The 23,241-nt window shown below is 36.4% G+C and overlaps 2 pseudogenes; one reads left to right on the plus strand and one right to left on the minus strand.

Moving 5' to 3' along the window:
• Positions 1 to 7,082: 7,082 nt before the first annotated feature.
• Positions 7,083 to 8,496, minus strand: LOC141499445 (lysosome-associated membrane glycoprotein 1 pseudogene; annotated as a pseudogene).
• A 2,913-nt stretch (positions 8,497 to 11,409) lies between these two features.
• LOC141499446 (uncharacterized) lies at positions 11,410 to 20,425 on the plus strand (annotated as a pseudogene).
• Positions 20,426 to 23,241: the final 2,816 nt, after the last annotated feature.

Raw genomic sequence — 23,241 nt, forward strand, 5'->3', positions numbered from 1 at the left:
GTTTAGGTATCAGCACCATGTTGGTGTCAATAAAAGGAGTTTTCTAGAACTTCTTCCTCTTCTATTTTTTTTTAAAATAATTTATGTAGAATAGTAATTAATTGTTCCATAAGTGTTTGGTAGAACTCACTTATAAATACATCTAAACCTGGAGACTTTTACTTAGGGATTTTATTGATAGTTTCTTCTTATTCTGTAATGAGGTTATTTTAGTATTTTATTTCCTGTTCTGTTAATCTGAGCAGTTTGTATTTTTGTAAATATTCATCTCTTTTACTCAGGTTATCAAATTTATTGGTATACAGTTCAGCAAAATAGCTCCAAATTATCTCTTCAATTTCCATCTCATTGTTGGTTAGTTCACCCTTTTCATTTTTGACACTGGTAATTTGGTTATCTTCTTTGTTTTTTAAAATCAGATTAACCAAAGGTTTATCTATTTTATTAGTTTTTTCATAAAACCAACTCTTAGTTTTATTTATTAGATCAATGGCTTTCTTGCTTTGAATTTTATTATTCTCTCCTTGGATTTTTGGAATTTCTAATCTGACATTTAATTGGGGATCTTTAATTTATTCTTTTTTTTAGTTATTTTAGTTGCATACCTAATTCATTGATCTCTCTTTTTCTTTTTACTCATATAAGCATTTAGAGATATAAAATTTCCCCTAGAAACTGCCTTGGATGCATCCCATAAATTTTGTGAGAATATATCTTTTCCTCTCTGGGCCAAATCTATTGAATATAATTTATTCAGTGTTCACACTCTTCCTGCTTTCTCTCTACCTTAGTAGATCTTTGTGCCTCTTAACCTGGTGTTATATATGGAAAGAGGTGCTCACAGTCAAGTACTATCAATCAAGTACCATCAATTAAAATTCTATCAGTCAAAGGTTGATTAATTGATTGCTTGATAAGCTCAAAGTACTATCAATCAAAGTACAATCACAAGGTGATTGATTTGATTGCTTGACTGTTTGATAAGCACCATTGCCTCATAGTCATTAAGTACACTCCCCTCTTCTGTCTCATTAGAGATACATTTTGCAAGATTCATGAATCACATCAAATTATATCCATTTTATACCTTACTCCCTTTTCAAGTACACTTCAAGGACAATCCGCAGGAGTCAAAGCATCGTGCAAAGCCAAATCATTTCATGAATCATTTGTAGGCCTCTCTCCCAAACATACCCTTTCTCACACTCCCTCCCCCTTTTAACTCCCCAACTATAGTACTTAAACCTTTGCTAACTGAAGTATGGATTGAATCTAATCCTTTTAAGTCTAACACTCTGCCCCTAAAATCACTTCTGATTTAATTAACTAAGTGGCCTTCCCACTCTCCTGTCTAGCTGGGTTTTACTTCTCCCTTTCCCCCAAAGAGATAGACCTTTATTGAAGATCATCCATGATGTCTACCATTGAAAACTTCTTTGGATTTTGTCTTTTTTTTTGGTAGGATCTGTAACTTTAATACTTGTGCAGAAGTTTCATTTAGCTTTGTGTAGGGAAAAGTTCTGAGAGCATGCTAGTTTCACACCATCATCTTGGCACCATCCCAGAAGTCCAAAAGATACATTTAATATTTCTGCCTTTTTGTATTTGATTGTGAGGTTTTGTGCCCTAATACATGATCAGTTTTTGTGTTGGTGTCATTGAGAAAAAGGTGCATTACTTTCTAATGCCATTCAATTTTACCCAAAAGTTTTACCCAAAGTTCTATAATATATATAATAATATATATAATACATAATATATATAATATATAATATATTTTACCCAAAGTTCTATAATATATAACTTTTCTGTTCACCTCCTTCATTTCTATCCTTTTTTATTTTTTGGTTAGATTTAAATAATTCTGAGAGAGGGAGTTTGAGGTCTCCTTAGTACAATTTTATATTCTCTTTCTTCCTATAACTCACTAAGAATTTGGAAGCTGTACCACTTGGTGCATATATATTTAGTACTGTCATTACTGCTTTATCTATAGTGCCTTTTAGCAAGATGTAGTTTCTTTCCTTATCTCTTTCAATTAGATCTATTTTTGCTTTTGCTTTCTCTAAGATAAGGATTGCTATTCATGCTTTTTCCACTTCAGTTGAAGTGTAATTTTTTTTGTTCCTGTCTTTTACCTTTATTTTGAGTGTATCTCTCTGCTTCAAATGTGTTTCTTGCAGATAACATATTGTAGGATTTTGATTTTTAATCCACTCTGCTATCTGCTTCTATTTCATGGTCAAGTTTATCCTCTACACATTCACAATTATAATGAGTATTTCCCTCCATCCTATTTTTTCCCATTTCTACTTTTCTCTCTCCTTTCACTCTATCTGTCCTCACCAGTGTTTTACCTTTGACCATCTCCTTCCTTGATCTGCCCTCCCTTTTATCAATCTTCCCATTTCCCCTTCTATTTCTTCCCTTCTTTCTTGCAGTCTCTCTTTTCCCTTCCCCCTTGAGATAAATAAACTCAATGGGGATGAATGGTATTCCTTCTTTAAGCCAAATCTGTATCACTTTTCAAACCTTCCCTTCTTTCCCTCTATTATAAGAGTCCAATTGTGCCTTTTCATATGATGGGATATACCTGCTTCTGTTTTCCCCTTCTCCCAATCCAATCCTCTTTTTCTTGTTTAAATTTTTAAAAATATCATCACATCATATTTGAATTATATCCACATCCTCTAAGTTTATTTCTTCTAATTGTTCTAATAGAAATATAGTTCTCAAGAAGTACAAATAAAGAATTTAATTTCATTTACTAATATTTTTCTTTCCATTTACCTTTTTAAGACTCTTGAGTCTTCTATTTGAAGCTTGAATTTTCTTTTAGCTCTGGTCTTTTTATTAGGAAAGTTTGTAAGTTCCATATTTTGTTGAATGTTCATTTTTTTCTCCTCAAAGAAAATGCTGAATTTGGCAGGGTATTTGATTCTTGGTTGTAAACCAAGCTCCTTTGCCCTCTAGAATGTCATATTTCATGTCCTTTGATCCTTAATGCTGAAGCTTTTAAGTCCTGAGTAATCCAATTGTGGCTTTTTGGTATTTGAATTATTTCTTTCTCTCCTTTATCTCTTAATTCTGGAATTTGACTATAAAGTCCCTTGGAGTTTTTGTTTTGTAGCATTTTTCTGGAGGTGATCTGTGCATTCTTTCAAGTACAATTTTAACTCTCTTATTCTAGGATATTAGGGCAATTTTACTTGATAATTTCCTAAAAGATATTGTTCAGGCTCATTTTTTAATCATGATTTTTCAGGTACTTCAACAATTTTAAAATTATCTCTCTTGGACCTATTTTCTAGGTCAGTTGTTTTCCCTATGAGATATTTGACATTTTCTTCTATTTTGCAAATCTTTGATTTTGTTTGATTGATTCTTTTTTTTATTTTTATTTTTTTAGGTTTTTGCAAGGTAAATGGGATTAAGTGGCTTGCCCAAGGCCACACAGCTAGGTAATTATTAAGTGTCTGAGACCGGATTTGAACCCAGGTACTCCTGACTCCAAGGCTGGTGCTTTATCCACTATGCCACCTAGCCACCCCTGTTTGATTGATTCTTGATGTCTTACAGAGTCATTAGTTTCCATTTGTCCCATTTTAATTTTTAAGGATTTATTTTTACTTTGTATCTTCTTTTCCATTTGGTCAATTCTACTTTTAAAGGTATTATTTTATCCAGTCAATTTTTTTGTATGTCCTTTTTAAATTTTTCATAACTTTCATTTCTTTTCCCAGTTTTTTTTCCATCTCTGTTGGCTTTTAAAATCTTTCTTGAGTTCTTCCAAGAGAATGTTTTGGACTTGAGAACAATTCATAATCACCTTTGAGGCTTCACATGTAGGCATTTTTGTCACTGCTTTCTTTTTTTGAAATTGTATTTTGATATTCCCTGTTGCCATAGCAATGGTTTCTATGGTTGAACTCTTGTTATTTTTTTTGTTCATTTTTAAAAGTTGAATTCTGTACTATGGCTAAGAGCCTCCTTCTAGGCTTTCCTGTTCCATGTCTGTGCTGGGTTGCTCTCCTCATTTACCTGTGTGGCAGAACTTTTCTCAAACCCCTTCAATATATCTTGAGCTGAAATAGTGTTTGATCATGATCACATACTAAAACTTGTTCAGTCATTACCCTATTGATGAATATCCTTTGCAATTTCCAGTTCTTTGCCACCATAGAGCTACTATAAATATTTTAGAATGTATAGGTTTTTTCCCCCTTTTTTCCCTAATCATTCATAAATATAGACCTAGCAGAAGTATTTCTGGGTCAAAGAGTATTAGTGGAATATTCCCAATAAAACCATTTCAGCGTTAATATTCCTAGTGAAGTCCTCTCAGAGTTAAGAAATATTAAAGAACAAATTATTATTATCAATCTATTCCAAACAGGTGGCTCACTCTCCTAACTTTTGATAAGACTACTTTTACTGACTACTAGAAGGATAGTAGACTTTTTCCCATGAGAAAAACCTTGCATTACAAAGAAGCTCATAATTCTTCTCTTGTTTGAAGATAAATAGACTCTTCCTGGACCTTGCATTCCAAGAAAAGTTACATTACTTCAATAAGATAGTTATAATCCTGAAGGTTATTCTCACAATCTGGATGGTGAGGTAATATTTTATGAAAAACTTTCATTCTTTTCTTTGTTGCTGGGCTAGATTTTCACAAGTAGAATGTAATTAAAGACTAACTAATGAGTCAACAGAGAGGGATGATAGGGAAGATTGAGTTAGGCCATATAATCTTCTTTGATTATCAATTTGGGGCAGCTCCTTGATCTTCACTACCTTAGTGAGACTTGGAGTGTGTGTGTGTGTGCGCATGCCCTTTTCTTGAGAAAAGCCAAAATAAACTTTTTTTTTTTTGTTTTTGCTCAGGAGTCTCTCTCTCTCTCCTTTTTAAGTGGATTTTTATCCCACACAGGAATAAGTAGCACAATAATTCTTTGTGCATAATTTCAGATTGCTCTCTAAAATGTTTGGGTCAGTTCACAATTCCACTAACAATTAGTGTTCCTATTTTTCCACATCTCCTCCAATATTTGTCACTTCCCTCTTCAATCATTTTTTTAAATTGTATACCCAATTCATTGGCCTGTTCTTTCTCTATTTTATTGATGTAAGCATTTAGATATATAAATTTTCCTCTGATTACTGTATTTGCTATGCCTCTAGATTTTGCATGATGTCTCATTAATGTCATTCTCTTTGTTAAAACAATTTATTTATTGTTTCTAGGACTTGTTTTTTGTTGTTTATATAACCTTTATCAAAATGTACTTACCCTGTTTGTATCTTTTAATTAAATCTATTTTAGCCATAACTCTGTCTCACATTACAATTACTACCTTTGCCTTGACTGAAGCGTAATAATTTCTATACCATCCTATTTTAACTCTGTATGTAGCTCTCATCATTAAATCTTTTTCTTGTAAACAACATATTGCTTGATTCTAATTTTTTTAATCCATTCTACTATCTATTTCCATTTTATGGGTGAGTTTTTCCCATTCGTATTCAAAGGTATAATTACTATTTGTGAATTTCCTTCCATCCTATTTTTACTCACTATTTGTCCTTCTCTCTCTTTTTACCCTATCCCCATAACTTTATCACCCCACTAAGAGCCCTTCCCTTATTCTCTCCTCTATGTTACTAAATCTTAATCTTCACAGCCTTCTAAAAGTCCTTTTCTTAACCTATTCCCTAGTTGTTTTATTTCCTTGTAAATATAGAAGACTTTTATACCCTTTTAAATGTATGTTATTCCCTTTTTAATCCAGATCCAAAGAGAGTAAGATTCTAACACTACCAGCCCTCCACTCCACCTGTTTCCTCTTTATCAATTTTTTCTTTCATGTCTGTTTATATGAGATAATTGCCTTTTTGACCTTTTCCTTCTCAATTATGTGTTTTAGAAACTCATTCATACTGAACTCTGCCCTAACCTTTCTTTCAAACAACTATTAATGATGACAATCTTAAGAATACTGATAACATTTTCATATATTAGAAGTAACTATTTGACATTGATGAGCCCCCCATAATCAGTCCTTAATATTTTCTTAGGTTTCTTCTGGACCTTGTATGATAAACGTTCCATTTTAGTTCTGTTTTTTTTTTTGTCACAAATATCTGAGTGTTTCAGTTCATTAAATATCCATTTATTTCTGTTTAGATTGTAGTCAACTTTACTGATTAAACTATTCTTTTTGCTCACAACTTTAGTTCTTTTCCTCTTCAAAATAAAAAATTTTCAGACCAGCAGTCTCTTAAGGTAGAAATTGCTAGATCTTGTACTACTGATACTGACTATCTCCAGAGTATTTAAATTATTTAATTCTTGTTGCTTGCAATGTTTTCTCCTTTATCTGGGAGTTTTGAAACTTGGCTATGAAATTCCTATAATTTTCCCTCTTGAAATCTATTTTTAAAAAATACCGTCTCTTTACGTGATGGAGCATTAAAAATACAAAAAAATTTTGTTCAATTGAATTCCTATAAGGTTTGAATATTGCATTATTCACCCTCTGCACATATCAGGTATTTCTTGGTTTTAAAGTTTAATTTAAAGAATTTCAGAGCCCTGTAGTACCTAACAATGTTTAGTTTTTGATTTCTCAGTTATTTAAATTTAAGTGTATCAGCATAACAATTTGCTAACTTATATTACAGGCAGATATAAGTAGTAAGACTGAGGGTTTTCCCTTTATGAGGCTTAAATATGAAGTAAAGAGTAAAATAAATGAACATCAGTCTTAAAAAGTTAAATGACAAAGTCAATGCCAATTTTGAAAACTGCTCTTAAACTTAGCTTACATGCCTACTTTGCTAAATACTGATCTTTAACTGGTTAGCAAAATATTTAACCAACTTAGTAAAATTAACACCATCATGTCAGAAGATACTCTTGTGCACAGTAAATAATGGAAGATGGACTTCACATATGATAAAGCAGACTTTGGGGGGAAATGAAGTGTGCCTTTCTTTCAATATCAATTAAAGCTCAGGAAAATGAACCATAGGCTTCTTGCAACTATTGTTGATCTATAGTGGTGAATGAATAAGTACAATCATGACATTGTATGATATCTTGGATGACTTCTTTTTCTTCCAGTAAGATGAGCAATCAAGACAATAAGGTCTAATGTGGCAAAGGTTCTACCAACAGCTATGAATATCAGCATGTTGCCTTCATCCAGAAGATATTCCCCAACTGATCCAAATTTGTCATTTTCCACCTTGAAAACCTGGATTCAAACTCTGAATATGTTGACTGAAAATGAGTCTGTGACTAATATTTTCTTCAGCATTTCACTTGTAAGACTTCCCTACTTGTACCTACTTCCATGAATCATTGACAGCTTCAAAACTGGGTTATTTAGCATCAGGTAAGAGACTCCCTTGTAGGAAAAACTTGCTGGGAGTTTTATTCATTCCAAAATGGAAAACCAGAATGGAATTTTCAATGTTCAGCTCCAATATTGCTACCTGAGGACTACAGCTCACACTGACAGCTCTCTTATTTGTATTGATATTAAATATTCTAATACTTGTGTTGCCTTTCTTCTCTTATTTATCTATTTATTTATTTGTTTGTTTGCTTATTTATTCATTCATTCATTCGTTTATTTATTTAGGTTTTTGCAAGACAAATGGGGTTAAATGGCTTGCCCAAGGCCACACAGTTAGATAATTATTATGTGGCTGAGGTCTGTCCACACTGCACCACCTAGCCCCGCCCTGCCTTTTTTCTCATAGGTGATGTTCAGTTGTAAGTCCATGCTGGCAAGCAGGTAGGTTCCATTTGTACCTCTCATATTATACTTGGAAACAGATGATGTTTCTGGTGGAGGAGGACTGGTCTATGTGGTTCTAGGGGGAGTCATTGGATATTTTGTAGGCACTGCTGCTGAGGAAGGCATCTCTTGACTGCAAAGAGTTTCCTCCTTGCTGAAGCTGTTATTTGAAAGGTATGACTGAATGGTGACATCACCAAGAGAAACTGTTAAGTTATTCATAGTTATTTGGCTACTGATGATACATCTGGAGTTTTTATCTATGTCTACCTGAATATCCGTTTTGTGTTCCTCACTCCATGCTTTGGGACTTGCATTGGTGAAAAAAGTTTCATCGGATAAGTTATAAGTAAAACTTAATAGATGAACCTGAATAACTCTGTGGTCATTGTGAAATGCAGTTAAAGTCTTTCCTTCTCCAAAACCAATCACTAGGACAGGATCTGAAGCATTCCCTTTACCGCATTTGCTGCTATTCATTGCCACTACCCATCGTGGAAGTTCAAAAATTGAATTCACAAAACCACTCTTGGTGCTGTGGTTCATAAGAAAGGCAGCCGAGAAGTTAGCCAGTGTGTAGGCACTTTCAGCACCATTTTTCATCAGAAATATCGAAGATGCGGCGTGTATGAATCCGAGAAGCAGCGAGAGTACTGTCGGGCGCCCGGGTGCCCCCGGGACCAGCCATGGGCGCAGGCAGGAGGGATGAAGGAACCGATGGACCGGGGGAGAGGAGGGCACGCGCTGAGTGGACCCAGATGCCACGTGCGCTTGGGGATGGACGGGCAAGGCCACCTCGTCTTGCTAACTGCCCAGGCGGGGTGTGCTGGCGGGAGAGAGGAAGAGAAGTGGTGGATGGTGGAAGAGGGGAGGTCTTAAGTAAGCTAAGAGGGAGGTTGAGGGGGCGGCTAGGTGGCCCAGTGGATAGAGTACCAGCCTTGGAGTCAGGAGGACCTGAGTTAAAATACGACCTCAGACACTTAATAATTACCTAGCTGTGTGGCCTTGGGCAAGCCACTTAACCCCATTGCCTTTCAAAACAAAACAAAAACAAAAACAAAAACTAAAAAAAGAGAGAAGTTGAGGGTAGAGCAGGGCAAATGAAGTCTCAGCCAGCGATAGAAGCCCCTGCCTCTCCAGGATTGGTCCCTGATTCTAATTCTGAGCACTGATTCAGTGATCTGTCTACTGAGCCACCTAGGTGTCACTTTCTGTTGCTTAAATACCCTCTTTTCTCTAGATTTTTATAGTTCTGCTCAATTCTGGTTCTTCTTCTTCAGATCTGACCAGTCACCTTCACTGGATCTCTATCCAGTCCATCTCTATTAACCATATCCATTGGAAGTCTTCTCTTCTTTGAAGGTAAGTGGAATATTCCCCTCTTAAGAGTTAATATTCTTAGTGAAGTCCTCTCAGGGTTAAAAATCATTAAAACAAAGACAGACTATTACCCTTAGACTATTCTTAGAAGACGGAGAGAGGCCTTGCATTCCCAGTCAGACACCCTCCCAATCCTGCTAGGTGAACAGTGGATTGTTTCCACAAAAAACTTTGCATTGATTCTGTTAGGGAGGGAAATAGTGGAAGAGACCTTGCAGTCTTAGTTAGCCACCTAATTTAGTAATGAATTGTAAGCACAGTAGCCTGTCTTCTCTTGTTTGATAAGTGCTAAACTAAGAAGACCTTGCATACTCAATTCATTTAACATTAATTCATTAATTCATTTAACAGAAGGCCATTAGAAATCTTCTTTTGATACCCTCGCCATCCAGATGGTGAGGTAATATTTTATGAAAACTTTTATTCTTCTCTTTGTTGCTGGGTAGATTTTTTGCATAAAGATTGTGACTCTGAAAACCTTAACCAATCAGGTTGGAAGAGAGGGGGGCTGGGGGGGGGGATGGTGCTAGGTCATATAATCTTGCTTGACTGTCACCTTGGGGCAGCTCCTTGATCTTCACTACCTTTGTGAGACTTGGAGTATGCCCTTTTTTTGAGAAAAGCCAAAATAAACTTTCCCTTTTGCTCAGAGGAGTCTATATTTTTAAAGTGGATTTTTATCCCACACAAAGGTACTACTATCTTTTTTAGGCATCCAAGTTAGCAACCTGAGGGGGCATCCTTAATTCTTCCATATCCAACTCTTGATAAGGAAGGCCTTTCAATTTTACCTTTGTAACATCTCTCATTTATGGTCCCTTCTCTTTGACACTGCTGAGGCAGGTCCCTATCACCTCACATCTGGACTCCTGCAAATGCCTGTTAGTGAATCTCCCTTGCCTCAAGTCTCTTATCATGCAACTCTTGTACATATAAGTCATCAAAACAATAAATTTCCAGTGACTTTCTCTTGTCTCTACTATTAGATAAACATACAATCCTCTGGTTTACAAAGACCTTCCTAACTTGACCCCTTCCTAATTCTCCAATCATCTTATACCTTAGTCCCTTCCACATAATCTGCAACCCTGTGATACTTGCCTCTTGCCTGTTCCTTGCACTCTTCACTCCATCTCCTGACACTAGGCACTGATGATTTCCCTCTCCTGTAATTCTTTCTTTCACCTTAATCTCCTAACTTCCCTTCTATTCTTTCGTAAAATCTACTGTTTGGAAGGCTCCATGATATAATGGAAAGAGGATTATTATTGAAGCAGGAATCAAGTTAAGTAAAGTCATCAAGAATTTATTAAGCATCTAATATGTGCAGGCACCCTGATAAGGATTGGGGATACAAAAAAAGGAACTCATAGTCTAATGGAAATTTCTTGAACAGAGATAACAATGGAGAGGAGCAGTCACAGGCCATAAACCCTGGAAGGAATGTGTGTGGGTTTGTGTTTTGGGGTGAGTGGGAGTGATCTGGGTTACATCATACTGACACCAAAGGAGGTATAGAGCAGATGGAGTGGGAAATGGGGAGATCTGGGATCTGTTGTAGGATATCTCCCTTTTGGAATGTCAATATTTCTGGACATTCCTTGCTTGGGGGAAAGGACTACATCATGGGGAGTAGATAAGAGGAGATGTGCAGATGGCAACCAGGAGAAATCTTCCTGCGCATTGAAGATATTAAACAAAGAGGTCCTGTACACAAGTGAGCCAGCACAGGTACTCAGCATTGTCCCTCAGTTAAGCTCATGTTTGGAGGTAAGTTTGGTTTTTATCCTTAGCTTCATTCTTCCTCAACCACCCCCAAATCTCCCACCCCCGCTCATACTGATTCTTTTTCTTCTGGATCTCTAGATTCTGGGAAGCTCTAAGGAATGAGGGTCCCTCCCAGGTTGGTATAATGCCAGAAATCAAATAGAAATAATGATTTATGTAGTTTCTAAACCTGAATGATTATTCTATTCACCCTGGTTCTCATACGCTGGATAATAAATATGAGAGTAGAGGTAGAGGAGATAACTGCAGGCCATCACAAACAGGGTAGGTTGAATGAGGTAGAATGAAAGTTGTAGGGTAAAGCAGTTGGGGCTTGTGAATGGGGTAGACTGCAGAAAGGACCTTGAACATTACAAATTTGAGGGATAAAGTAGCCAGAAAGGACTGAATGGGAGAGAGGGCATAGGATAGAATGGTTAGAATGGAATCCAGCATGGAAGGAGAGCCATTGTGCCCAAAGGATGAGAAGGGATTGGTGATTGTAACTTGCTCGGTTCAGACAAGGTCAGGAATATTGTATTTAGTTCTTGGCTACAGCCATGTGGAAAAGCATTCAGAGGGTGACTCAATTAGTGAAGAGCTTAGAGATTCAAGAAAACGAGGCTATTCAGTCTTCCTATCTTCAGGCCAGCTCAGCACCTTGCAAATCCTTCCACATGGGACCTTTAACAGAATAGGGGGTAATAAATAAAATGGAAGCTCTTTGATGGAAGGAATTATATTTGTAATCCCAGAGCTTAGCACAGTAAGAAATACTGAGAATTAAATAAACAATTTGTTAAATGGAAATAAACATGAAAAATATTTTTTGAATTGAATTTTACCTGGAAAAAAGTAAACTTGGAGGGTTGTTGAGTATACTCAAATATTTGAAGAATTCTCTCTTATTTTATTTTATTTTTCCAAGGTAATGGGGTTAAGTGATTCATCCAAGGTCACACAATTAGGTAATTATTAAATGTCCAAGGTCACATTTGAACTCAGGTCCTCCTGACTCCAGGGCCAGTACTCTATTTATTTATTTCACAGGTTTTCTGAGCTGCAAACGTGGCTAACTGGGTGATGTCTTTTAACTTTTCTCTCAAATGAAATATATGTGGATAGTCAGTAGTTGAAATAGTTCTTTCATCTAAGTTTTTAAAACATAAGTGTAATTAACATTTAAAATTGAGCAAGGATGGTGTAAAACCTGTATTATTATTATTATTATTATTATTATTATTATTATTATTATTATTAATTTCCAGTCAAATAATTGCATACATGTACTGGAAATTATACATATTGATCCCCCTGATCTTTCTTCTTGATAAAGAATTTCCAGCATGTTCATCAGTGCAGGGGACAGAGAGACACTCTGAGTGACCTTATAATCAGTACTAGAAATGGTGGAAGTTGTTTATGGAAGTTGTTTCCTCAACTCCTTTACACTGTACTTTCCTTCCCCCCATCCTAGAGAAGTGGTATTATCATAAGAGGTACAGATTTTAGTGAGAGGTAGAAGATTTAGGGAAGAAGAGAAAAAGTTTAAATGAAATTAGCTTTGTTGACAACAGAGCAAGCATTCCAAAGAGTAGAGTGGAAAGAATTAGTAGATCTGATGTACAACAGTTAGAGGTTAGTGTTGAAGAAAATAGGAATAAGTAAGTCAGATATAAGGGATGGAGAATAGTTTATATATTGACAGACAGGGTTTCAGAATCATTAGACCGGAGGGAGAGAGTATGAGACTATGCTAATCATTGAAAAATGTTTCCAAGTCAAGTATCAGTAGCTGGAGAGAGGTCTGTTGAGGCAGATAGATGATTTCACTTAAAATCTTTCCTTTAAGTCCAATCTTATAACAGGTGAGGGGTTCAGTACTGTGAGACTCAGGAGGGCTATGGCAGAACAAGCAAGAGTAGGAGGTGTGATCTGGGGAGACTGGACAGGAAGCAAGAATTGGAAATAAGAGGTTGATGTGATCTAAGCAAATTTTGCAGCCTTGGTGAAGGCTGTGAAGAGGAGAATGAGTCCATAAGTTTGGTTATGGATCCAAGACTCAAATCCAAGAGGATTTTTTGAGTAATCTTAGGAGTGAAGAGTTGTAGGCAGGCAGCCTTGACTAGATATGATAGAGGTTATAGACAGTCATTAGACTGATGATCTCCTATGTCCTTTTCATAGCTGCTGATGTCCTGTGTCCTAGATCTAGCCAATGATCTCTATTCTTATCAGTCAGTCCTTGTCACAGAAAATGTTCCCACTCTCTCTGTCATATCCATTTACCATCACATGTCCAAATTCACATCAACCTTTAATACTTTCTGTATCTTCTCCCAGGTGTGATGGAGATGTTCAATCTCTCAGGCTCCTTTCTCTCTCATTTTGTAATTGCCTTCATCCTTCTTCTCAAGAAGCCACCATTGACTTCAGGTAAGAGTATTTGCTTCTCTTTCACTTCCAGAGGCTAGGAATAGGGTTCTAACACTGAGAGTTGATCACAGAATGGTTCTATTCCAACCTATTACCCTCTCAAACATTCCCTCATATTCTCTTAAGTTTCTTCTGAAGATATTTTCCACTTTCCCCTTTTCTCTCTTCTGTAGTCTAATCATTGTCCTGATACATTTTCCCCTCCATTATTTCCCTGAAATTTCCTCATATTTCCCTGAAAATTAGTACTAGCATGATTTTTCAGGATACCCATAATAAGCCCTATCCTCCCCAAATAAGCACCAGTTAAGATCAGTAGCCAGAATGAGGCATTTATTTTGTCCATTGCAAAATACAATGGATGTATTAAATTATAAAATAATAATATTAATATATAATTACATATAAATAAATATCTTGACATTTATTCTTAAAATAATTGATGATAAAAATTATCATTATGTGTAATTACCCAATCAGGCTCCTTTGTAAATTAACAACTCAGGAATAACACTCACACTTGAAAAAGTCTGGATGGAAAGAAAGCCACACCTCTAATCATCACTAAGGGCAAGAAAAATAAGATTGAAAGTGTTTCAAGCATTGATATTCTTAAACCCAAAAAAGCCTGGAGTATACAAATAGTTATAAGGAAGTGGGTTGATTAAATGCTTCTACTTGTTTTCTGAGGTAGCCAAAAAGGTCTGGGATTCAGCCAGCACTCACCACACTAAAAACATGAAGAAGTTCATTACAGAGAGAATAGATAAATGATTCCTGCAGGAATGACTGCCTATCTCTGGACTCTTGATTTTGCAATAAACAAACCATTCAAGTACCATTTACACATGGAAATCAATGACTTTACTGTAAATAGAATGGAAAGAAATAAGCTTTGTAAAGCCAAACCTGAAAGAAGGAGTGACTGGGGTGAAAAATTCATGGAATAAAATCACTGCCAACTGTGTTTCCAAGGAACTATGAGCAGCCTACATGGACAAAAAGTGCTCATTTATTGTTGGATATGAGATATTGGAGCCAACCTTTCTATAGGAAATGGGTTGCAAGAAATTCATGCTTGGAATTTGGACTCAGTCTTATTTTGGGGAAAATATGGAAGTTGTTTCCTCAACTCCTTTACATGGTACTTTCCTTCCCCTCATTCTAGTTTCATGTTCTCTCCTTCACACTTTTCTAGCATTAAACTTGTATATCTTTTCATCTTCTGCTACTCTTTTCGCTGACTCTTTCTTCTTTCTGCCTTATTGAACAGGACGGTTCTCAGTGATTGGACCTGCAGGACCCATCCAGATCTCACTTGGTGGAGAGGCAGAGTTAGTATGTTACCTGTCTCCACCTCAGAATGCTCAGCACATGGAGATAGTCTGGTTGCAATCCACTCAGATTGTACATCTCTATCGAGATGGGAAGGATCATTTTGGAGACCAGGACCCTGATTATCAAGGGAGGATGGAACTGGTGAGAGATGGTATCACTAATGGGAATGTCACCCTGAAAATCTGGAAAGTGAGACTCTTAGATGCAGGAAGATATATGTGTCTATTTGAAGATGATTCTTACCAAGAGGAAGCTGAATTGGAGCTGAAGATCTTAGGTGAGGAACTGGGGTCTGGAGTAGACCTGTTTATGCATCTATATTGGGGGAGGAGGAATGTCTTCCCAGCACTATTATTATTAGAATCACAAGATAGCTTAATTGGAAGGAAACTCAAAGGACATGTATTCCAACATCTCTCTGAACATGTAATTGCTGGTTCCTATTTTCATTTGACCTATGATCTTGACTTATAAGTCCTAGATTGGTACCTTGCACATAGAAGATGCATAATGAATGTTTATTGAATTTCATAAGCTTTCTGCCTTTGTTCAAAGACTTCTAATAAGAAGTCCTTCTACCCCCCCACCCCCACCCTGGGAGGCAGCCCCATCATTTCTGGATAAATTTAGTCACTAGGAATTTTTTGCTGACATTAAGTTTAAATCATCCTCTCAGAAGCTTTCACCCGTTGTTATTAATTTTGTGCTAGGGCCACAAATGAAACAAGTCTAATCTATTATCCATTTTTACTGTCTATGTAAACCTGGACAGATCATTTTGCTTTTTGTGCCTCAGTTTTCTCATCTATAATAAGGGAGGATTGGGCTTGACGACTTTATTTGTCTCTTTTAGCTTTAAATTTTATGATAAGTATGAAGCAATTTTCTTATGTTAGTCCTACAGAATGAAGCTGGATACATCTCCTGTCAGGAAACTAGGTACCTTTCTATAATACTTTGAGAGTCAACATCCTTTTGTGTTTCTTCCATTATTAGTTGCTTGTGATTAGCACATCCCAGTTCTATTTATCTAATTAATATCAGTTAGCTTTTCCAAAGGAATATTTACCAAAATATTGTGAGAACAAAATTATAAATATTTCCTCTTCCAGATACCCCCTCAAGTCCTTGGAGAATGTAGGAGAGTAGGTTCAAACCAATGGAAATTTCTGTATAACACTGATACACCCAAATTGACTTCTAAATATGATTTAGTCTATGAAGGATGAGTCTACCTTTATGTTCTATTGTAACGAGTCCTTTAGCTACCTTGGGACTTTGGTTTCTACTGTCTGGCTTCTAGCAATTCTTTGAAATAATCTCAATGCCCAGATCCTTTGAGTATGGCTTTTTAAGTCCACAAGGTCAAAATCATCTCAAATATATTACTAGAAAACAGGAAAATGCCTACTCTAGAGACAGAAGTAACAACAGGGTCATGTCTTCCCAGTTTCAAGCTGGTTCTGGTTGAAAGACAATTTAAGGTCCCTCTTCCCACTCAGAGGCCCACAGAAACTGGGTTTCATACAGTTTGTCCTTCTTGAATACCAAGTTCAGAAGAACAAGTTTTGGCTAGGAAAAATTTTCTAACAATTGGAGCATACCAGAATGAAAGGGACCTATGTAGGAATTAGTTTGCTATTCCTCCTTGTACAACTTTAAGCAAAGGGTGGCTGATCACTCGTAGAAGGAGTCTGATTCAAGTGTATGTTAAACAAGATGGACCTCTGAGTTCCCTTCTAACTCTGAAATCCTGTGGGTGTAACATCCATCCAAAAGTAAACAAAACTGGTGCTCAATGCTCTTTATACTCCCTGATATAATCAATGGAACTGAATGATACTATATCTTACAAAGGGACTAAAAAATAGATGGTGTGACTTGAGCTGGGGATGGAGAAAGAGAATATAGGCATGGTTATGTTATTGGTGGAAAGGAGGGGAGTGTCTCTTGTGGGATATAAAACGAGCAGAGAGGAGCAGGAATATTGGAGCTTAGGATTTGGCCATAGAGAAGGTGTTGTCCTCTGCTCAGTGAGGGGAGTGAGAGTGGGAGGTAAGGAGGGAAGATGATGCAAGGATTGATACATTACTGCTTTGGTCCTGAGAATTTTGTGCTATTGTATTTTAGGTGAAGCAGCTGTGTCACAGATTTTGCCACCACTGTACTTTTTCTTCATCATTACATTTTTGATTGTGATGTATTTATATTTTTTATTTGATATGCTGCGTATCCAAGGTAATTATGAGGGGAAAATGGGACAAGGGTTTCCTATCTGACTCACCAGGCTTATCTGCTCAGGAGTGCTTGGGGGAAGGCAAGAATTTTCGAACCCTGAATCTTGAGAGTCTGACTTTTACCTTGTAGTTAATTGCTTCCCAAAGGTTATCCTTTATCCCACCCAGGAGATTCAATGTTCCATGTTCTTCAATGTCCACCCATAGAACTGTGATCCTCCTAACTACTCATATAGGTATGTTTCTACATGAGTCCCCCTCTACCCTTATGATCCTGTCTTCTATATTTTTCTGGAGGCCTCTGAGAGGAACTAATCCTGTTGAATCCTGTTTATTTCCTCAACCTTTCAGTCATTATGTTAGTTAAATTATTATATTCAAAGCATGTACTAGGCTTTATGAGATTGCAAAAAAATATTTCCTTCCTCTCCTTCAGTCCCAATTCCTGACTTTAAGTAGGATTATGTGCAAGGTAAGGATATCTTTTAAAGCAATTGGAAAAAAGTTTAAATTAACCAGCATTTTAAAAAAACTGACTTATTCTTTGTTTTGTAGTATGGACTGAGGAAAAAAATTTCTTGTACTTACCTTCTTAGATTTATCAATGTCTATGAGTGTAAGTCTGGATACAAAACTGAGATAAGTAAAAGGGGTGATCTGGGTAATATACTGTGAGAAATATGAAAAGGGAGAAATCAATTTTACCTGAGGATTGGAAGGGGTCAAGAAAAGTTTCAATGAGGAGGTGACCCCTGAGAAGTGTCTTGAAGAATGAACTTATACATAGAAATGAGAATGGATTAGAGACAATTTTTGCCTTAGGAATCAAGCAAGGAAAGGGGAAAAACAGAATGAGGAGAAAAGACAGAGATTAGTATAGTTTGACCAAAATTATCATACTTGAATCAATCAAAAAAGAAGAAATATTAAGTACCAACAGTACACTAAGCACTGTACTAGTTACTGGCGATACAAAGATAAAAAGGAGACAAAATCCATTTATAACCCTGAATAAACAAATACAAGATAATTAGTGAAGGATGGTCCCAGAATCTTTTAGATATCATCTGAAAAGATGGCATGTGGAAGGTGGCTGTTGAGCTGCTATTTGAAAAAAACAACAAACCCTAGTGGTTCTAAATGGTCATAACCAGTCTATTCAAAGGAATAGACTTAGAAAATGGTTGAGTAGAACAAGGAGGTGAATAGAGCAGTCCTTAGAATGTCTGAAGTCATATAGAACAGGCTCTAAATGTGGGGCCAGGTTGTAAAGAGGTCTAATGGCAAGTAGAGTTTATATTTGACCCTAGGGGGAATAGAGAGTCTTTGGTATTTGTTGTGCAGAAGAGAGATTTAGTTAGACATGTGCTTTAGCAAAATCACTTTGGCAGCTAAGTGGGTGATGGGTTGGAGAGAGGAGACCTTTGAAGCAAGGAAACTGGCCAGCAAGAACTGGCCAAGATGCATTTTAAAAGGCAACCCTATGAGAAGAAAAGGAAAATAATATTTTAAGAGACAAGGTGGAAGTAATATTAACAAATGGTTATATATGTGGGGTGAGGGAAAGTAAGGGATCATGGATTACATTATAAACTTGAATCTGTGTGACTGGAAGAATGGTAATATGCCTGAGAGGATTAGTACAGTTTTAAAAAGAGTTGTATTTTGAGGGTAAGAGAATAATTAGAAAGTCAATAAAGAAAAGTGAAATGTCAGAGGTGATGGCCTGGAAAAAGTATTAAATCATAAAAAGATGGAAGTTCATGATGAAGAAAAAATTAGGTTAAGAAGGAATAAGGTTGGGGAAAGATAGTATGAAAATAAATTTGTGGTTCATCATGAGTATGATTTTGTGACCTTTATCTGACTGAGTTGGAGTAGAAGACTAAGTTATGGGACCTGAAAAGATTGAGAAACTGAGACACAGAAATAGATATGTCCTTGTATGACAGGATTTGGAGGGAAAAGAAATTCTTTGAGCTAGTTACTTTCTTGTTGAGAAAGGAAGAATGATCTGGAGGCCAGTAGGAAATTATCAGCTATTTGTATTATATATTTAGAAAAAAAGGATTACTGAATGATAGTAATAGAGCTGGTAATGGTAATAAAATGAGGTTCTCTTAAGGACCATTGTGTTAGAGGACATGAGGTGCAACAAATATTGGAAAGGCCATCCAAAGAATGAAGTATTCCTGAGGGGCAGCCAGGTCTCACTGAATGCCAGAAGATGGAAGGAATAAAAGAAAGGTCTAAAATGAAAGCAATTTTGTGAATTAAGGAGCAGGAAGCAAGAAAGAGGTTTAAAATGAAGGATCATTTGTCATTAAGGAGCAGGAATTCCAGAGGGCACAATGGGAAGGTGAACAAATCACTCTTGTATATGAAATTTAATTTTGGCCACAGGGATCATGTTCCATTTATTATCCTAGTTTGGTGCAGCTGCTAAGGATATTATATCCATGTGAGCATTATATTGTACTTGAATCTTGCTATGGGGAAGGGGCAGCAAAGAAAATAAATTCACAATCACTTTCTTGGGTTGGGGGCTTCTGTCAGTATATTTTCACAGGTCAAGGCCCTAGATGGATGAGATTAGTGGAATTTTGGTTCTGACTTGTTCATTTGAAATTGAAATGACCCTTTTTAACTTGTGGATACGACACAGATGCAGAGGTGAGAAGGGAGGGGAGGGCAACAATCATGGGATGATAATAAAGCTCCAAAATGCAATCTCTTAGCAGCCTATAATTTTGAGTGTCCCTCAGTCTTTGTCCAGTTCCTATCCCTTCTTGTTCAGTATAGCTTGATCTCTATTTGCCTCTCAGCCCCCAGTCTTGAGAATTTCTCACCTGTGTACTGCTGCTCTGACCCTTTTTTGTCCTCCATTCTATATAGTTATTTCTATTGAGGGTACCCTTTATTCTGAGTGTAGACCATTTTCTTTGAAGTCTATATCCTGAATTTTCCCTCATTCTTTTTAAAAAAACTTACCTAAGTCTTTAGTCTCCACATAGTCCTGACCTCCTGAGTATGACTAATTCCTATGTAATCTTGAGGGCTAGGTCTCTCTTTCCCTCTTCTATTTTCTTACTTAAAGTATAGATTCCTGGAACCCTTCTGAGTGTGGATTAACCAAAATAGAGTGTAGTGCATAAGTCACATTTGTATCCCATATGGAGAGGTCTGAGAGAGCAGGTCTCCTAAGGGACTAGAAACATATTGTCTGAGACCTTCTTCTCCAGCAGTCCTTACAGGGATATTTTGATTGTCTTCAACATCATAGTTCCTTTTTCATATATAGGATTTGATTTTGATGAAACATCACTTTGGAAAGAATGGAAATTTGGAATAGCAATCATTTTGCTTGTAATTACAAAGCTCTTTCCTTATATACTTCAAAAAATATGCTACAGGCAACAAAGGCACCATCATAGAGCCCAACCAGTCTCCAGGACTTGACTATGAGGTAATTTCAACCAGGGTCTGTATTTGACTCAGTAATAGCAAGTTTGTAGCTAACTAGTGAGACAAACTAAGGGACAATAATTTTGAGTTGAGGGTGGTGTATGAGTGGAAGAAGATGAAAGAAAGGGGAGACTCATATCAGTGAGCTTGATAGGAGGTGTGGAAGTATGAGACTGACTGTGGAAGGCAGTGGACCTGTCTCAGACTGGGCTGGGTGGAAGACAGTCTAAGGAAGTCAAAGAGAGAGACCACTTCTCTTTTCTTACCATTTCATCTCCTTATCAACCTTCTCATGTGCCTTTGCTGCTAGCTCTTCCTTAACCTCTTTCTCATATAATAAAATGGCCATCTCTTTGCCAGTCAAGCCCTCTTCAAGTGCAAATGATCCCATTTCTTTCTATTTCATCCAGTGCATTATGGATCAGATTGCCAATCTCTCACTTATCTTCAACCGTTCTTTGTTTTTTGACTGCTTCCCTTGCAAAAGCCTCTTGGTTGGTTTTCTTGCTACAATTCCTCCCTCACCCCCCACCCGCCACTTCACTCCCTTCTCCATTCCCTGCAAAATGATCTTCCTAATATCTAGTTAGCCACTGACCTTTGGATCAGTTAATTTTTCTTTCAGGAAAGAGATAGATTTCCTAATATACTGGTTTATTGTGACCTCAGATGGTCCAATTAGGTCTGACTCTGTTTTTCAGTTGTCTTTGACAAAGTTTTGGAGAAAAAAAAACAACAGGGGTGAAAAATAGTTGCCAATTTACACTAAAATGGAAATATATTCTAATATGACTTCTCTTTTATTAAGAAAGGCAGAATACTTCCAAGCAATTTAAGAGGGAGATTGCTAAGCCCTGAAGGGAATTGGAAAAGGCCTGTTGCCTTTGCTTTGCAACATCTTTCAGATTTTCTTTTTCTTATTAACACCCTTTCTTTGCCCACTCCAGGTAACTCTCATTCAGATTTGTATTTCCTATTTATTTCAGTCATTTCTACAACATTCACCAATAGTCAGGCAATTGAGGTACTTTGTGTTCCTCATCTCCCACCATATAGCATACTTAGTAATTAATCCTGTTTCCAGGCAAACACATGGAAGTTTTGGCTGCAGTGTTGCATCAAGTTTTAGATGACTCATTTAATGAAGAACTTACAATGGTAAATGAGAATGCAAATCCTCTTACTAAGAGTCAGAAGAACTGATCACTCATCAGCTAAACAAAAACAAAGTTATGATCTTGCTGGTTCTCTCTTCCATTCTGGTTTTAATACATGAAGATTGTTTCATTTCATATTGGGAGATTCAAATAAGGTAATATTATTTACCACTCAGCCTCCATGATCACATAGGTTACATGGCAACCTATGCTTCTTTTTATGTTTATTCTTTCTTGATTTTAGGCCAATAAGTTTTCCATGGCGTAGTTATCAAAAAGACTTTCATAAAAAGACTCAAAGAAATATATGAATTATCCCCAAACCCTGGAAGAGTTAAAAATTTGTTTATAAAATTAATTAAAAGAAGTTGAAGCAGAATTGGGAAAAGAAATTTGAAAGATACCAGAAAATCATAAAAAAAAGAGTCAACAGCTTGGTAAAATAGGCACAAAAAAACTACTGAATATCTTTAAAAAATTCATATGCCAAGTGGTAAAAGGGACATTAGAAATCTAATAAAGGCAAGAATGCCTTGAAAAGCAGAATTGACCAAATAGAAAAAGAGGCACAGAAATTCACTAAAAATAAGAATTCCTTAAAAAAGAAGGATCGACCAAATGGAAAGAGAGGTACAAAAGTACAATGAAAAAAATAATTACTCACAAATTAGAATTGTGAAAGTGTATGCTAATAACTTAATGACAAATCAAAAACATTAAAACAAAATCAAAAGAATGAATAAATAGAAGAAAATATTAAATATCTCACTGGCAAAAAAACTGACCTAGAAAAATAGGTCTATAAGGGATAATTTAAGAATTATTGGACTACTAGGAAACCATGATTTTAAAACAGCATAGACCTGATCTTTCAAGAAATTTTTATGGAAAACTGCCAGAAGGGAAAATAGAAATGGAAATAATATACCCTCTGCTTCCTGAAAGAGATTCCAAAATGAAAACTCCCAGGAATATTATAGACAAATTCCAAAGCTCCTACCAAGGGGAATATATTGAATGCAATCAAAACAATTCAGACATCATGAAACTACAGTCAAGATAACAGAAGATTCAGCAGTTTCTACATTAAAGCCTCAGATGACTTGGAATATTAAGGGCAATAGAGCGAGGGTTGCAACTCAGAATTACTTACCCAGATGAACTGAGTATCATCATTCATTGGGGGGGGAGGCATTGAATGAGAAGCAGAAGACTTTTTAGCATTCCTGATGAAAAGATCCAAGCTGAATAGAAAAAGGTAAACAGGAAAAGAAATCATAAGAGATTCAATAAAGGTAAATTGTTATATTAGTACATGCGAAAATGATACTTGTAATTTCTTTCTTTTTCTTTTTTTTGCAAGGCAATGGGGTTAAGTGGCTTGCCCAAGGCCACATGGCTAGGTGATTATTAAGTGTCTGAGGCTGGATTTGAAATCGGGTACTCCTGACTCCAAGGCCAGTGTTCTATCCACTGTGTCACCTAGCTTATTATTAGGACAGTTATAAAGAGTATGAATAGAAAGCACAGGTGTGAGATTTTGATGACTTGCTTATCTAAAATAAAATTAGGGGAATAGAAAAATGCACTTGGAGAAGGAGAAAGAGAGAGGTAGAATGGGGAGAATTTTCTGACAAAAGTGAAAAAGAAATT

This window comes from Macrotis lagotis, chromosome X (assembly GCF_037893015.1).
Source record: "Macrotis lagotis isolate mMagLag1 chromosome X, bilby.v1.9.chrom.fasta, whole genome shotgun sequence".
Lineage (NCBI taxonomy): Eukaryota > Metazoa > Chordata > Mammalia > Peramelemorphia > Peramelidae > Macrotis > Macrotis lagotis.